The sequence below is a fragment of the Argiope bruennichi genome, chromosome 5 (assembly GCF_947563725.1).
Source record: "Argiope bruennichi chromosome 5, qqArgBrue1.1, whole genome shotgun sequence".
NCBI classification, from domain to species: Eukaryota; Metazoa; Arthropoda; class Arachnida; order Araneae; family Araneidae; genus Argiope; species Argiope bruennichi.
Window position 1 is genome coordinate 103851738 of NC_079155.1, and position 19236 is coordinate 103870973.

Here is a 19236-nt window from a genome sequence, read left to right on the forward strand (position 1 = left end):
TTCTCTTAATAAAAATTCTTTTGAAAAAATAAAATACATCTCTCCAAGAAATCGAATATAAATATTACACATTGGGATATACATGACTGGCATTCGAAAGTAGGGTTATTACCCTTTTTCATAACCCCCGGGGGGCACCTCGAAATGAGGATGAGATGCTTCCAGCATGGTGGTTGGATCTCGCCACCCTGAAGGAACACAAATAAGTGGCGGATCTGACTGCTCCCATCAAATACTTCCTTCGGGGAGGGTTGTACCGTGACCGGTGATAGCCCTTAGGACTCAACCACTGTTCCCGCCAGTGCTGCTGTTGCGGCGGTCCGGTTATTCAGCCTTATGGTTTAAATCCGTGTGCCTGAGGGCGGGTCGGAGAGTTAGATGGTTGACTTACAATATCTCCAAATTTAGCAGTAAATCAACTATATATTTAAGTTAATAAAAGTTTTGTAATATCAGGGATTAGTCTTCATTAGAAAGATTCATATATTTAATGAACAGAGCATATGTTAAAACAATTAAAATAGCACGGCTTAAATGTTTGATAATTTAATAGAATCATAAATATGAAATTATAACTAAACGATTTAACTGAAATTAAATATAACTAACATTCCTGACAAGTAACTGGTTGCTAAAGGCGATTTGAATTTCATATACAAAGAAGAGAAAAACTAGATTTTATCCTAAAATTTGAGCAAACAAAATCTTATAATCTAAATAACGATATATACGTCAAATAAATAGTAAAGAAACAATGAGAATGTTTTTAAAAATGATTTTAATCGTTCTTATTAAGAAAATTACAAATAATACACACATATCTAGTGTTAATAATTTCCATTTTATCTATAAAATACAACAAAAAAAAATAAACAATATTATGATTTATCTCATTTTTGGCGTTGCTTTTTACTTTTTTTCGGATTAAATAGAAATTGTTATTAAAACACATTTTTCGTTAAGTTACTTTTTTATTCTATGGTTCTTGATAATTTTCTGATAGAAGAAACAATCAGCCAATAAAATAAACAAGAATTCTCCATATCCCGACATGTATGTGTGATTACAATATCCTCAGCTTATTCTATGCTTAAATATGTAAATAAATTATAAAGTTACGAATATTTTTTTAAGCCTGCTTTTTAGACATAGTGTTTCCTCTCTTAGTTCTTTGAAATAATTATTGTACAATTTGAGAACAATTTATCGCTTAATAACTATATACAAACGTTATTCTTAAAAATATGTATTAAATTTTAAAGGCTTATTTGAAATCAGCGGAAAGTGGTCTTTCCGAAACGTTTTTGCATTCTCTCCAAGAAAATGCCTTATCCCCCATAAAATTGTGGACCTGAGGTCAGGCCGAAAATGCGTTGCATTGCATTGGTGAAAGATAGTTAGGAAATGTAAATCTTTGGCGTGAATCTGAAATTTTTATTGAATCTATTGCGAGAATATGTATTTTGAACACCGTTTCATCTATTGATTAACACCAATATTTGACACTAAGCCACAGTAGTAGATGATACCGAATTTCCATGTTTTAATTACAATTAAGAAAATTTATATTTCTTATTAAATAATAATTTTAAATTAATAATATGATTGAAATAACAGATATTTGGAACAAATATTTAAAAATAACAATAGCAAAATTATTAGTTATTCAAAAAATCGTGGATTATGCATCTCTACATTTTACAGGGTGGAGCATTCACACACTTCACCGATAGAAAGCAGACGAAGAACAACCATGTCCGAACCGGGATTCGAATCCGGGACGCCCAGATGACGGGGAAGACCCGCTACTTTTAGGCCAGGACGCCGGCAAATAGGCTTTGAAAACTGGATTTTAAAATAACTAAACAAAACTAAAACTCGAAATACTTATACTTCCCCTTCTTATATAAATACTTCAACAATACTTATTGATGATACGTTAAAAGTATTGGTACACTTTATGGCATACATTATGTCACTCAGTAACCTAAAGTTTTCTGCTATGCATTTAAAAAAAATATTTACATTTCGATGAATTTTTATGCATTAACCAAGATGTATTTAATGAATTAAGAAAAGTAATTTATCAGTAGAAATAATTTAAAATGTCATTTTTATTATTAAAAGGGCTTATAAATAAGCCTTTCCATGCTAAATAAAGCATTTGTTTAAAAAATTCTTAAAAATTATTTCTGCTGTTCGTCATATGTCAGTTGAGTGAAAAAGGAATATCACACAGAATTTACAATGTTAGTTTAATTTTTTTAAATCCCTAACTCCCACTTCATTTAAAATTTGATAGAAGTTCAAAAAATTTGGTGCAAACCAAGAAATCGAATTTCCTTCATCCAATTCAAAGTGCCTTTGAGTTATAGTGTTCACAGATAAACGTATTTCTAGAAATATGGTTTTTAAACTCAGAGAATGCTAAAACATGAGAATTCATCGAAATTTCGAGCTCGATTTTTTTATGATTACCCTAGTAGCACATAACATAACGCCATCCTGTGCCCCCGGTGCCTATAACACTAAGTTATCTAACCAGTTGGATGAGCACAAGATGGAAGGTACCCTAGTAGCACACAAATATTGTACAATATTGTATGATATTGTTACGAATCTGTAATGCTGCTTCCCAGCATAGTTGGTTCCACGATCGGAAAGAATGTTTTACAGTCATCTGTATTGGACGGAGTCCGTGTGTCGCGTCGGAGTTCCCGGAGCTTGGCGACCATTTGGCGACTTGGCGACGAATTTGGTGACTTTGGCGCCAAAATAGACTATACCCGAAACATCGAGAATTTTCCCGATCCGTCCAGTAGGAACCGAGATACGCTTCGAACGTTCCTGATTGGTTGAGAGGCTTCTAGCCCCACCCCCTGACACCTATAAAAGAAGGCGGCCGCGGCTTCCAGGGACGTCGTAGTCGCGAACCAGTGGAGTCGAAGAGTATTCGGAAGCGAAAGAGTAGTCGTCGTAGTCGGGATCAACGGTAAAGAACTGGCCTTCCAGAGCTAAGCGGAGCAGCGACGGAGTGAAGCTAGTGCTGAACTAAGCTGTGCGCTACTGTCTACAGTAGAGACGTTGTACGCTGCTGTTTATGCTGTTGTATGCTGCACGTCTCGGCTGAAGATAATCGTCTGTTGTGCTGTATATAGTTGTCGTCTTTGTACTGTCCTGTGTGTCTTCGTGTAAATAAACGTCGTTGTTTTATTTTCTACTGCCGCCTGCTGATTGTGCGTTCTCCACACCATATAACTTCCACTATCCAAACGAACACGGAAATTTCGTAACAATATTATACAATATTCGCAATATTGTATAATATTGTTGAATGTTAAATGATACAACAGAATATCGCACAATGCTGTATTATATTGTAAAAGAGGATGTGCTACCTAGGTATATATAAATCCTCTTTTAATCAAGTCAAGTTTCCATAAAAGCAATATGTGGAAAAAAATTAAGTAATTTTATTGATTTAGGTTGTTGAACTGGCTATCCAAAAGAGAGTTGTAAGTTTATATCCAGATATGTTATTAAAGAAGAGTAGAAGTTTTAATATAGGTATTTTTAAGTTTAAATAAATTTATTTACACAAGTGGGAAATTATTACTAAAGATTGTAGATATTAGAAAAGACCTATAGAATAAACTATATAACGTAATGATAGTTTAATTAGAGTTTAAAAAGTCCAAATCCTGAATGTATATATATATATATGTGTGTATAATGATATTTTAATTCTAATTTCAATTTAATTAATTTTCAAGATTTTATCTTAATTTAGCCCATAGTAACTTCATTCTAAAATATTCTCTTATTTCGTCATCCAATTCCACTGTCTCTACTTAATTAATTCAAGAGAAGTTTTGTTAAACTGCTGAATCAGCTAAAACTAACTTTCCCACACTACGCGTGAAGAGATAAAGTACCTCTGATCAGGCAAATTCTTTTTTAAAACCCCCTGTGTTTCCCCTACCTTCTCCGCGCATGTAACGAAAATCCTTATTGAAATCCATAATACCTTAGCACTGTAAAAAAATATTGTCCCTATAAAAATCATAGGTTATATAATCATAGGTTATATAAGTTTGAAAACGAAACAAAACAGTTTCGAAATCGCAACTAAAATTTATAACCTATTTAAACTAAAACCAAAAAAGAACTTCATAGTATTTAGAGAGCGCAATTGCAGCTACTTCTAAAACACAGATGAATTGATACAAAAGTATTAGAATCAAGTTAATAGGAAAAACAAAAAATCAAATAAAAATTAAACCAAAAAAATTATTAAAAAAAATAAATAAATAATAATAAAAAAATAATAATAATAATAAATAATAAAAAAAAATAAAAAAATAAAAACAAAAAAACAAAAAAATAAAATAAAAAAAATTATTAGACAATGTCTGTATTTCCTCACAGAAAAAATCCCTTTCTTTGAATCCCTGCCTGAGGGTGACCCTTGAAAAAGTCTTCAGGCCGGATTCTTTTTTTATTTTTTTATAATTTTTTTGGTTTAATTTTTATTTGATTTTTTGTTTTTCCTATTAACTTGATTCTAATACTTTTGCATATATATATATATATATATATATTAGCAAATGCAGGGCCGAATGGAAGAAACTTTTGAAATTTTAAAACTTAAATTAATTTCATCCTGTGGGGCATAATTTATGAACAAGAAGAGATGTTGAAACTGACGTCCAACTCGATACAAATGCAAAAAGAGACAGAAATTGTTCCGTCAGTGATTTTATAATGAGCTTTTTAAAGGGATTTCTTTGACACGTGTTGATTTAGGATAGGGAAATTTAGGTATTTTTTAAAAGAATATGTAAGCGTTAAGAATTTTTATCCCTTCACATAGAGCATGAGAAAATACTAAAGTCAGCAGTTTTCTAGAGAGCATGTAGAATAAATTAAATAAAAGTAGGAATTGAATCAGGAAATAAGAGAACTTTTTAGAATGAAGTTAATATGGACAAAACTAAGGTAAAAATTAGGAAATTAACTAGGTTTTAAATTAGATTTTAAGATATCATTACATATACATATATTTTAATTTGAGAGAATATTTTTTGAAAACTTCGATTATGCTAAAAAAAATGCCTATAGACAATTTTCAACAATCAAAATTTGAGTACTGAAAAAAAAAAATATTATCCTAAAAATGTTTTTTTGTGAGTCCTACAAGTCCTGATTCTCAAAAAACCTAAAAAAACTAGAATTCACAAGAGTTAATTGTCATCAGAAAATAAATTCACGCTTAAGAATTGAGACCAAATGTTAATTGCAAATTTAATTTTCCTCACCTCTTTTTTTTTTTTTTGAAAATGGCTTTTATATTGTTCGAAATCGTTGACCAGCACCTTTAGAATAATTTTTTTTTCCGTTCACGAATTTTAGCTCCTAGAAAAGCACTTGCAGGCATTTTTAGACAATGAACAGAGTCGAATTTTAAAAAATAATAGAACCTGAATATTTCACCAATTCTTTTTTTCTTTATAAGACATTTTCAAGCGAAATACCAAAAATTTCGTTTTAATCAAAATAATAATAATGTTTTTTCAAATTTGTATTAAAATTTTTTTTATATGATCTTATTATGTTACCATTGTATTTGAGGGTTCATTTTAAAGGATGTTATGATATCCACTTTTTTATTTAAAAGTTCCCTCTCAAATGAATAGCTTTTTATTAAACACAAAAAGCTGATGTAAAATCTCCCATCTACTTCTTATCCGGCAACATATCAGGGTGCAAATTTAAATTTTCGTTTTGAAAAGCCAGCTCCATATCTTATGCCAATAAAATCGCTGTTATGGATTTTTTTTTCAAACTAAATTAGAAATCGTTTGGATTATTTGCATACTTTGTAAACATGATAACAAAATAAAAGGATACTGTTTAACTTTTTGAATATATTCTTTTGAATAATTCAACATTCAGGTGGCAGACGAACGAAATTAAAAATAACAACAGAAAGAAAAATAAGAAAAAGACGCTACTTTCTCTCGCCCGCTCTTCCCGTTATATAAAAACGTGATATCAAAGAACGTGACAACATTTTTTTTCTTTTTCTTTTTTAGCCGTGACGACTATGAGATAACCTTGAAATATTTTGTATCCAATATCAAGGCTCTTTTCAAGGTTTTTGGGTGTTAGAGAACATAAAGAGAAAAAAATGTGAGGTGACGTTGGAGATAAGCAGGGGAGCTTGCATGTGATTCTCGCTTAATTTCAATGACAAATGACTGAAGAGGTAAATGAATTATTCAAAATGGGATGCTTGGTCTTTTCTACCAAAACAAGTGTTTCTGCCACAATGCCTCCAGTTTGTTTCAGAGCATGAAATGCGTATCAAAAAATTTTTTATGGTATCGTCGGACATGGAGGTGAATATCAAAAAAATTTATGGATATCCTCGGTGATATATTTTTTAGCAACTTCAGCTTAACCCCTTGCCTGCCGCGGGCGTATATATACGTCGCCGTAAGTCAATGTGTTAACTGCTCCTGACGTATATATACGTTTCGCAACTATATACGTGGCACTGGGGACCGAATCTCGCAAGTTATCCTCGGCAGGTAAGGGGTTAATGGGTTTTTGTTTATTTATGAAATATATATTCTTCAATTTGAAAATTCATGAAAGTACTGAACGCTGACCTCACAATTTTGAATATTTGTCTTTTTATAAGTGTAATATCATTTTTAATTTATGCGAATCATAGCAAATCCATAAAAGAACCAGCTGGAATCTTCTCCTGAAAATTTTCTCGAGTATTATCTAACGAATAGTATTATCCCAGGGAACGCCTTGCATGGTATTGGTGTACAATAGTTATGAAATATCAACCTTTGGCATGGATATAGCATTTTTAAAGACTCCATCTTGTGATCCTAAAATGTGTTCATTGAACTCAGGGTGATCTAAAACATAGGAATTGGTCAAAATTTCGAATTCAAAATTTTTGTCTAATACAACACTTTTTCTATATTTCATATACAAGAAAACAAAAATGAGAAGTATTTATTTAAAATATGTGACTGAAAGTTTAACCTCACATATTGTTCCTATTAACAGTTCTTTTCGCAATTACGAGGGGGATATTTCACTCTCTTTGAAATGTGTGGCTAATGCACAAAGCACGATCCAGATTTTGCAACAGAATATAATGATTAATTAAAACTTTTAAAAGAGCCAAAGCCATTGGGCAAAAATATCTTATATATTTTTTAAATATGTTTTAAATTATTATGCATACATTATTTTTCTTAATTCGAAAATATTTTGCGTTGATACTTTCCAAGGATGATTATCGAAAATATTATCCAACGGAAGCCTCTTTTATGTCATCCTTAAATTCAAGCATTCATTTTGAAATTTCAGATTGCTCACCTCAAATCTTTAATGCAAGTTACTGGTAATACATGAAATCCAAGCATTCTTTAGAATGCCTCCTCAATTTTATGCAAAGTATTGTTCTGAAATTTCCCGGAGTTCGTTTGGATAGTGGAAGTTATATGGTGTGGAGAACGCTCAATCAGCAGGCGGCAGTAGAAAATAAAACAACGACGTTTATTTACACGAAGACACACAGGACAGCACAAAGACGACAACTACATACAGCATAGAAGACGATTATCTTCAGCCGAGGCGTGCAGCATACAACCAGACTCTACTGCAGACAGTAGCGCACAGCTTAGTTCAGCACTAGCTTCACTCCGTCGTTGCTCCGGTTATCTCTGGAAGACCAGTTCTTCACCGTCGCTTCCGACTACTCTCCGATCTGGTTCACGACTACTCTCTCTCTTCTGGAAGACTCCACTGGTTCACGACTACTCTGGCAGCTGCGACTGCTTCCTCTTATAGGTCTCAGGAGGCGGGGCTAGAAGCCTCTCAACCAATCAGGAACTTTCGAGGCGTATCTCGGTTCCTACTGGACGGGTAGGGAAAATTCTCGATGTTTTGGGTATTATCTATTTTGGCGCAAAGTCGCCAAATGATCGCCAAGTTTGTCGCCAAGCTCTGGGACCTCCTATGGAACCAACTATGCTGGGAAGCCGTATCACAGATTTGTAACAGTATGAAATATGAGAATTATTTGAAAATGTTATGTTCTTTTCCTAGGTATTGCAATGTAATTAATACCTAGGTTGAATTTCTAATGTATTACATTCGCTTCCAAACAATTTATGCATATTGAAAATCCTTTTAAATTTAGTAAAGAGATAATGGATAAGCTTCAAATTGAACGATTAATCTGTTACTACACTAATTAATGTCAACGCAAAGTTTATTTTTCACACTATTATTGATTACATGTCCTACTTTTTTAATCTTCCGTCTGCATGTATATTCTTGGCAAAGTTTGAAATCCGGCATTCCCAAGAATATTGTTCTGTGGGCAGGGTTCGTTTGGATAGTGGAAGTTATATGGTGTGAAAAACGCTCAATCACCAGGAGGCAGTAGAAAATAAAACAACGATGTTTATTTACACGAAGATACACAGGACAGCACAAAGACGACAACTATATACAGCACAAAAGACGATTATCTTCAGCCGAGACGTGCAGCATACAAAACAGCATAAACAGCAGCATACAACAGACTCTACTGCAGACAGTAGAACACAGCTTAGTTCAGCACTCGCTTCACTCCGTCGCTGCTCCGCTTAACTCTGGAAGGCCAGTTCTTTACCGTCGGTTCTGACTACTCTGTCCTAGCAGCTGCGGCCGCCTCCTTTTATAGGTCTCTGGAGGCGGGGCTAGAAGCCTATCAACTAATCAGGAACGTTCGAGGCGTATCTCGGCTCCTACTGGACGGATCGAGAAAATTCTCAATGTTTCGGGTATAACCTATTTTGGCGCCAAAGTCGCCAAATTCATCGCCAAGTCACCAAATGGTTGCCAAGTTTGTCGCCAAGCTCTGGAACCTCCGACGCGACACCGGACTGCGTCCAGTACCGATGATTGTAAAACATTCTTTCCGATGGTGGAAGCAACTATGCTGGGGAGCAGCATTACAGATTCGTAACATGATCATATCAAGAATTCAAGACACATTTTTTAAGAATTTTTAGACAAATATGTCTAGATATTTGATATATCTAGATATCAAATGTGGGCAAATATTAGTTTTTCACATCTTTTCTAAATATTCTGTACAATGCCAAATGACAAATAGAAGATGTATGAATTGCACCCTATTGGCAAGAAATACCCAACAACATTTTTACGATATCCTTACGATATTGTTCAGTATTCAGAATATTAAAGAACATCCTGGAGATATCAGACAATATCTTGATTAATACAGCAGATTTGTCTAGATTTTCACGTGGAAGAGAACGTGGCTTTTATGCTCACGTTAGACACATAATTTGTCATTTTAATTTTTTACTTCGTTTGGGAGGAGTCAAAATACGCAGTATTCCGGCATTAATTTTTTAACAAAAATGAAGGCCTTTCTTGCTCTGTTTGAAATTAGCGGAGCAAGATATCGTGTTGGAGAACGAGTCGTTGTCTACAGACATGCAGCAGTGCTATGAGGATATAAGGAATCATGAGCTTCTTTTCATGCTTTTCCTAAATAGCATTTTTCATCCTGTAGGATGCGTATGTATTCTACTGGATGATAAATGCATGAATATAAATGATATTCAACATGATGATGATACAATGCTTAAGGATAGAATATACCACATTGTTTTTAAAACTGATTTTATTCGATTTTTGAATTCCTCTTATTTTAACTCATTGAAGATTGATTTGATTTAGTTTTTCCTAATGTGTTTTAAATGATATAAATGAAATGTTTTAAAAGCTTTTAAGAACAAATATATTTAGTTTTATCCAAATTCCTAGAAATTTTTAATGTTTATAAGGTTTAAGAATCCACAGTTTCAAAATTATTAATATATTTTTTTATATTTTTAGATTAGTTGTGTTTGCATTTTTAATTTTTGGTACGTTTTAAAATGTTTTTATTATTTATTCTTATAGATTTTGTTTTTTAATGCTTAATGTTCATTTTACAAGGAATTTACTCTGTAATTAAAAATTTTTCCTTAATGTGCATTTTCGCTTAAATAAATGAAAAAAAAATATTTTTGTCATTTGATGAATCTATTGGATTTTTCTCGCTTTTTACTTTGTAATATAGATTCTATGCTTGTATACTTTGCATATATAAGTTCTATACATCTATTACTTATCTTTTTTTTCTTTTGTAATATAGAGAAGGTATAGTAATCGTTTGTAATATAGATTCTATGCTTCTATACTTTGTATATATAAGTTCTATACTTCTATTACTTCTCTTTTTTTTTTCTTTTGTAATATAGAGAAGGTATAGTAATCGTTTGTAATATAGATTCAATGCTTGTATACTTTGCATATATAAGTTCTATACTTCTATTACTTCTCTTTTTTTTTTCTTTTGTAATATAGAGAAGGTATAGTAATCGTTTGTAATATAGATTCAATGCTTGTATACTTTGCATATATAAGTTCTATACTTCTATTACTTATCTTTTTTTTTCTTTTGTAATATAGAGAAGGTATAGTAATCGTTTGTAATATAGATTCAATGCTTGTATACTTTGCATATATAAGTTCTATACATCTATTACTTATCTTTTTTTTCTTTTGTAATATAGAGAAGGTATAGTAATCGTTTGTAATATAGATTCTATGCTTCTATACTTTGTATATATAAGTTCTATACTTCTATTACTTCTCTTTTTTTTTCTTTTGTAATATAGAGAAGGTATAGTAATCGTTTGTAATATAGATTCTATGCTTCTATACTTTGTATATATAAGTTCTATACTTCTATTACTTCTCTTTTTTTTTCTTTTGTAATATAGAGAAGGTATAGTAATCGTTTGTAATATAGATTCTATGCTTCTATACTTTGTATATATAAGTTCTATACTTCTATTACTTATCTTTTTTTTTTCTTTTGTAATATAGAGAAGGTATAGTAATCGTTTGTAATATAGATTCTATGCTTCTATACTTTGTATATATAAGTTCTATACTTCTATTACTTATCTTTTTTTTTTCTTTTGTAATATAGAGAAGGTATAGTAATCGTTTGTAATATAGATTCTATGCTTCTATACTTTGTATATATAAGTTCTATACTTCTATTACTTCTCTTTTTTTTTCTTTTGTAATATAGAGAAGGTATAGTAATCGTTTGTAATATAGATTCTATGCTTCTATACTTTGTATATATAAGTTCTATACTTCTATTACTTCTCTTTTTTTTTTCTTTTGTAATATAGAGAAGGTATAGTAATCGTTTGTAATATAGATTCTATGCTTCTATACTTTGTATATATAAGTTCTATACTTCTATTACTTATCTTTTTTTTTTCTTTTGTAATATAGAGAAGGTATAGTAATCGTTTGTAATATAGATTCTATGCTTCTATACTTTGTATATATAAGTTCTATACTTCTATTACTTATCTTTTTTTTTTCTTTTGTAATATAGAGAAGGTATAGTAATCGTTTGTAATATAGATTCTATGCTTCTATACTTTGTATATATAAGTTCTATACTTCTATTACTTCTCTTTTTTTTTTCTTTTGTAATATAGAGAAGGTATAGTAATCGTTTGTAATATAGATTCAATGCTTGTATACTTTGCATATATAAGTTCTATACATCTATTACTTATCTTTTTTTTCTTTTGTAATATAGAGAAGGTATAGTAATCGTTTGTAATATAGATTCTATGCTTCTATACTTTGTATATATAAGTTCTATACTTCTATTACTTCTCTTTTTTTTTCTTTTGTAATATAGAGAAGGTATAGTAATCGTTTGTAATATAGATTCTATGCTTCTATACTTTGTATATATAAGTTCTATACTTCTATTACTTCTCTTTTTTTTTTCTTTTGTAATATAGAGAAGGTATAGTAATCGTTTGTAATATAGATTCTATGCTTCTATACTTTGTATATATAAGTTCTATACTTCTATTACTTCTCTTTTTTTTTTCTTTTGTAATATAGAGAAGGTATAGTAATCGTTTGTAATATAGATTCTATGCTTCTATACTTTGTATATATAAGTTCTATACTTCTATTACTTATCTTTTTTTTTTCTTTTGTAATATAGAGAAGGTATAGTAATCGTTTGTAATATAGATTCTATGCTTCTATACTTTGTATATATAAGTTCTATACTTCTATTACTTCTCTTTTTTTTTCTTTTGTAATATAGAGAAGGTATAGTAATCGTTTGTAATATAGATTCTATGCTTCTATACTTTGTATATATAAGTTCTATACTTCTATTACTTATCTTTTTTTTTTCTTTTGTAATATAGAGAAGGTATAGTAATCGTTTGTAATATAGATTCTATGCTTCTATACTTTGTATATATAAGTTCTATACTTCTATTACTTCTCTTTTTTTTTTCTTTTGTAATATAGAGAAGGTATAGTAATCGTTTGTAATATAGATTCTATGCTTCTATACTTTGTATATATAAGTTCTATACTTCTATTACTTCTCTTTTTTTTTCTTTTGTAATATAGAGAAGGTATAGTAATCGTTTGTAATATAGATTCTATGCTTCTATACTTTGTATATATAAGTTCTATACTTCTATTACTTATCTTTTTTTTTTCTTTTGTAATATAGAGAAGGTATAGTAATCGTTTGTAATATAGATTCTATGCTTCTATACTTTGTATATATAAGTTCTATACTTCTATTACTTCTCTTTTTTTTTTCTTTTGTAATATAGAGAAGGTATAGTAATCGTTTGTAATATAGATTCTATGCTTCTATACTTTGTATATATATAAGTTCTATACTTCTATTACTTATCTTTTTTTTTTCTTTTGTAATATAGAGAAGGTATAGTAATCGTTTGTAATATAGATTCTATGCTTCTATACTTTGTATATATAAGTTCTATACTTCTATTACTTCTCTTTTTTTTTTCTTTTGTAATATAGAGAAGGTATAGTAATCGTTTGTAATATAGATTCTATGCTTCTATACTTTGCATATATAAGTTCTATACATCTATTACTTCTCTGTTTTTTTCTTTTGTAATATAGAGAAGGTATAGTAATCGTTTGTAATATAGATTCTATGCTTCTATACTTTGTATATATAAGTTCTATACTTCTATTACTTATCTTTTTTTTTTCTTTTGTAATATAGAGAAGGTATAGTAATCGTTTGTAATATAGATTCTATGCTTCTATACTTTGTATATATAAGTTCTATACTTCTATTACTTCTCTTTTTTTTTTCTTTTGTAATATAGAGAAGGTATAGTAATCGTTTGTAATATAGATTCTATGCTTGTATATTTTGCATATATAAGTTCTATACTTCTATTACTTCTTATTTTTCTCTTTTGTAATATAGAGAAGGTATAGTAATCGTTTGTAATATAGATTCTATGCTTGTATACTTTGCATATATAAGTTCTATACTTCTATTACTTCTCTGTTTTTTTCTTTTGTAGTATAGAGAAGGTATAGTAATCGTTTGTAATATAGATTCTATGCTTCTATACTTTGTATATATAAGTTCTATACTTCTATTACTTATCTTTTTTTTTTCTTTTGTAATATAGAGAAGGTATAGTAATCGTTTGTAATATAGATTCTATGCTTCTATACTTTGTATATATAAGTTCTATACTTCTATTACTTCTCTTTTTTTTTTCTTTTGTAATATAGAGAAGGTATAGTAATCGTTTGTAATATAGATTCTATGCTTCTATACTTTGTATATATATAAGTTCTATACTTCTATTACTTATCTTTTTTTTTTCTTTTGTAATATAGAGAAGGTATAGTAATCGTTTGTAATATAGATTCTATGCTTCTATACTTTGTATATATAAGTTCTATACTTCTATTACTTATCTTTTTTTTTTCTTTTGTAATATAGAGAAGGTATAGTAATCGTTTGTAATATAGATTCTATGCTTCTATACTTTGTATATATAAGTTCTATACTTCTATTACTTCTCTTTTTTTTTCTTTTGTAATATAGAGAAGGTATAGTAATCGTTTGTAATATAGATTCTATGCTTCTATACTTTGTATATATAAGTTCTATACTTCTATTACTTCTCTTTTTTTTTCTTTTGTAATATAGAGAAGGTATAGTAATCGTTTGTAATATAGATTCTATGCTTCTATACTTTGTATATATAAGTTCTATACTTCTATTACTTATCTTTTTTTTTTCTTTTGTAATATAGAGAAGGTATAGTAATCGTTTGTAATATAGATTCTATGCTTCTATACTTTGTATATATAAGTTCTATACTTCTATTACTTATCTTTTTTTTTTCTTTTGTAATATAGAGAAGGTATAGTAATCGTTTGTAATATAGATTCTATGCTTCTATACTTTGTATATATAAGTTCTATACTTCTATTACTTCTCTTTTTTTTTCTTTTGTAATATAGAGAAGGTATAGTAATCGTTTGTAATATAGATTCTATGCTTCTATACTTTGTATATATAAGTTCTATACTTCTATTACTTCTCTTTTTTTTTCTTTTGTAATATAGAGAAGGTATAGTAATCGTTTGTAATATAGATTCTATGCTTCTATACTTTGTATATATAAGTTCTATACTTCTATTACTTCTCTTTTTTTTTTCTTTTGTAATATAGAGAAGGTATAGTAATCGTTTGTAATATAGATTCTATGCTTCTATACTTTGTATATATAAGTTCTATACTTCTATTACTTCTCTTTTTTTTTTCTTTTGTAATATAGAGAAGGTATAGTAATCGTTTGTAATATAGATTCTATGCTTCTATACTTTGTATATATAAGTTCTATACTTCTATTACTTATCTTTTTTTTTTCTTTTGTAATATAGAGAAGGTATAGTAATCGTTTGTAATATAGATTCTATGCTTCTATACTTTGTATATATAAGTTCTATACTTCTATTACTTCTCTTTTTTTTTCTTTTGTAATATAGAGAAGGTATAGTAATCGTTTGTAATATAGATTCTATGCTTCTATACTTTGTATATATAAGTTCTATACTTCTATTACTTATCTTTTTTTTTTCTTTTGTAATATAGAGAAGGTATAGTAATCGTTTGTAATATAGATTCTATGCTTCTATACTTTGTATATATAAGTTCTATACTTCTATTACTTCTCTTTTTTTTTTCTTTTGTAATATAGAGAAGGTATAGTAATCGTTTGTAATATAGATTCTATGCTTCTATACTTTGTATATATAAGTTCTATACTTCTATTACTTCTCTTTTTTTTTCTTTTGTAATATAGAGAAGGTATAGTAATCGTTTGTAATATAGATTCTATGCTTCTATACTTTGTATATATAAGTTCTATACTTCTATTACTTATCTTTTTTTTTTCTTTTGTAATATAGAGAAGGTATAGTAATCGTTTGTAATATAGATTCTATGCTTCTATACTTTGTATATATAAGTTCTATACTTCTATTACTTCTCTTTTTTTTTTCTTTTGTAATATAGAGAAGGTATAGTAATCGTTTGTAATATAGATTCTATGCTTCTATACTTTGTATATATATAAGTTCTATACTTCTATTACTTATCTTTTTTTTTTCTTTTGTAATATAGAGAAGGTATAGTAATCGTTTGTAATATAGATTCTATGCTTCTATACTTTGTATATATAAGTTCTATACTTCTATTACTTCTCTTTTTTTTTTCTTTTGTAATATAGAGAAGGTATAGTAATCGTTTGTAATATAGATTCTATGCTTCTATACTTTGCATATATAAGTTCTATACATCTATTACTTCTCTGTTTTTTTCTTTTGTAATATAGAGAAGGTATAGTAATCGTTTGTAATATAGATTCTATGCTTCTATACTTTGTATATATAAGTTCTATACTTCTATTACTTATCTTTTTTTTTTCTTTTGTAATATAGAGAAGGTATAGTAATCGTTTGTAATATAGATTCTATGCTTCTATACTTTGTATATATAAGTTCTATACTTCTATTACTTCTCTTTTTTTTTTCTTTTGTAATATAGAGAAGGTATAGTAATCGTTTGTAATATAGATTCTATGCTTGTATATTTTGCATATATAAGTTCTATACTTCTATTACTTCTTATTTTTCTCTTTTGTAATATAGAGAAGGTATAGTAATCGTTTGTAATATAGATTCTATGCTTGTATACTTTGCATATATAAGTTCTATACTTCTATTACTTCTCTGTTTTTTTCTTTTGTAGTATAGAGAAGGTATAGTAATCGTTTGTAATATAGATTCTATGCTTCTATACTTTGTATATATAAGTTCTATACTTCTATTACTTATCTTTTTTTTTTCTTTTGTAATATAGAGAAGGTATAGTAATCGTTTGTAATATAGATTCTATGCTTCTATACTTTGTATATATAAGTTCTATACTTCTATTACTTCTCTTTTTTTTTTCTTTTGTAATATAGAGAAGGTATAGTAATCGTTTGTAATATAGATTCTATGCTTCTATACTTTGTATATATATAAGTTCTATACTTCTATTACTTATCTTTTTTTTTTCTTTTGTAATATAGAGAAGGTATAGTAATCGTTTGTAATATAGATTCTATGCTTCTATACTTTGTATATATAAGTTCTATACTTCTATTACTTATCTTTTTTTTTTCTTTTGTAATATAGAGAAGGTATAGTAATCGTTTGTAATATAGATTCTATGCTTCTATACTTTGTATATATAAGTTCTATACTTCTATTACTTCTCTTTTTTTTTCTTTTGTAATATAGAGAAGGTATAGTAATCGTTTGTAATATAGATTCTATGCTTCTATACTTTGTATATATAAGTTCTATACTTCTATTACTTCTCTTTTTTTTTCTTTTGTAATATAGAGAAGGTATAGTAATCGTTTGTAATATAGATTCTATGCTTCTATACTTTGTATATATAAGTTCTATACTTCTATTACTTATCTTTTTTTTTTCTTTTGTAATATAGAGAAGGTATAGTAATCGTTTGTAATATAGATTCTATGCTTCTATACTTTGTATATATAAGTTCTATACTTCTATTACTTATCTTTTTTTTTTCTTTTGTAATATAGAGAAGGTATAGTAATCGTTTGTAATATAGATTCTATGCTTCTATACTTTGTATATATAAGTTCTATACTTCTATTACTTCTCTTTTTTTTTCTTTTGTAATATAGAGAAGGTATAGTAATCGTTTGTAATATAGATTCTATGCTTCTATACTTTGTATATATAAGTTCTATACTTCTATTACTTCTCTTTTTTTTTTCTTTTGTAATATAGAGAAGGTATAGTAATCGTTTGTAATATAGATTCTATGCTTCTATACTTTGTATATATAAGTTCTATACTTCTATTACTTATCTTTTTTTTTTCTTTTGTAATATAGAGAAGGTATAGTAATCGTTTGTAATATAGATTCTATGCTTCTATACTTTGTATATATAAGTTCTATACTTCTATTACTTATCTTTTTTTTTTCTTTTGTAATATAGAGAAGGTATAGTAATCGTTTGTAATATAGATTCTATGCTTCTATACTTTGTATATATAAGTTCTATACTTCTATTACTTCTCTTTTTTTTTTCTTTTGTAATATAGAGAAGGTATAGTAATCGTTTGTAATATAGATTCAATGCTTGTATACTTTGCATATATAAGTTCTATACATCTATTACTTATCTTTTTTTTCTTTTGTAATATAGAGAAGGTATAGTAATCGTTTGTAATATAGATTCTATGCTTCTATACTTTGTATATATAAGTTCTATACTTCTATTACTTCTCTTTTTTTTTCTTTTGTAATATAGAGAAGGTATAGTAATCGTTTGTAATATAGATTCTATGCTTCTATACTTTGTATATATAAGTTCTATACTTCTATTACTTCTCTTTTTTTTTTCTTTTGTAATATAGAGAAGGTATAGTAATCGTTTGTAATATAGATTCTATGCTTCTATACTTTGTATATATAAGTTCTATACTTCTATTACTTCTCTTTTTTTTTTCTTTTGTAATATAGAGAAGGTATAGTAATCGTTTGTAATATAGATTCTATGCTTCTATACTTTGTATATATAAGTTCTATACTTCTATTACTTATCTTTTTTTTTTCTTTTGTAATATAGAGAAGGTATAGTAATCGTTTGTAATATAGATTCTATGCTTCTATACTTTGTATATATAAGTTCTATACTTCTATTACTTCTCTTTTTTTTTCTTTTGTAATATAGAGAAGGTATAGTAATCGTTTGTAATATAGATTCTATGCTTCTATACTTTGTATATATAAGTTCTATACTTCTATTACTTATCTTTTTTTTTTCTTTTGTAATATAGAGAAGGTATAGTAATCGTTTGTAATATAGATTCTATGCTTCTATACTTTGTATATATAAGTTCTATACTTCTATTACTTCTCTTTTTTTTTTCTTTTGTAATATAGAGAAGGTATAGTAATCGTTTGTAATATAGATTCTATGCTTCTATACTTTGTATATATAAGTTCTATACTTCTATTACTTCTCTTTTTTTTTCTTTTGTAATATAGAGAAGGTATAGTAATCGTTTGTAATATAGATTCTATGCTTCTATACTTTGTATATATAAGTTCTATACTTCTATTACTTATCTTTTTTTTTTCTTTTGTAATATAGAGAAGGTATAGTAATCGTTTGTAATATAGATTCTATGCTTCTATACTTTGTATATATAAGTTCTATACTTCTATTACTTCTCTTTTTTTTTTCTTTTGTAATATAGAGAAGGTATAGTAATCGTTTGTAATATAGATTCTATGCTTCTATACTTTGTATATATATAAGTTCTATACTTCTATTACTTATCTTTTTTTTTTCTTTTGTAATATAGAGAAGGTATAGTAATCGTTTGTAATATAGATTCTATGCTTCTATACTTTGTATATATAAGTTCTATACTTCTATTACTTCTCTTTTTTTTTTCTTTTGTAATATAGAGAAGGTATAGTAATCGTTTGTAATATAGATTCTATGCTTCTATACTTTGCATATATAAGTTCTATACATCTATTACTTCTCTGTTTTTTTCTTTTGTAATATAGAGAAGGTATAGTAATCGTTTGTAATATAGATTCTATGCTTCTATACTTTGTATATATAAGTTCTATACTTCTATTACTTATCTTTTTTTTTTCTTTTGTAATATAGA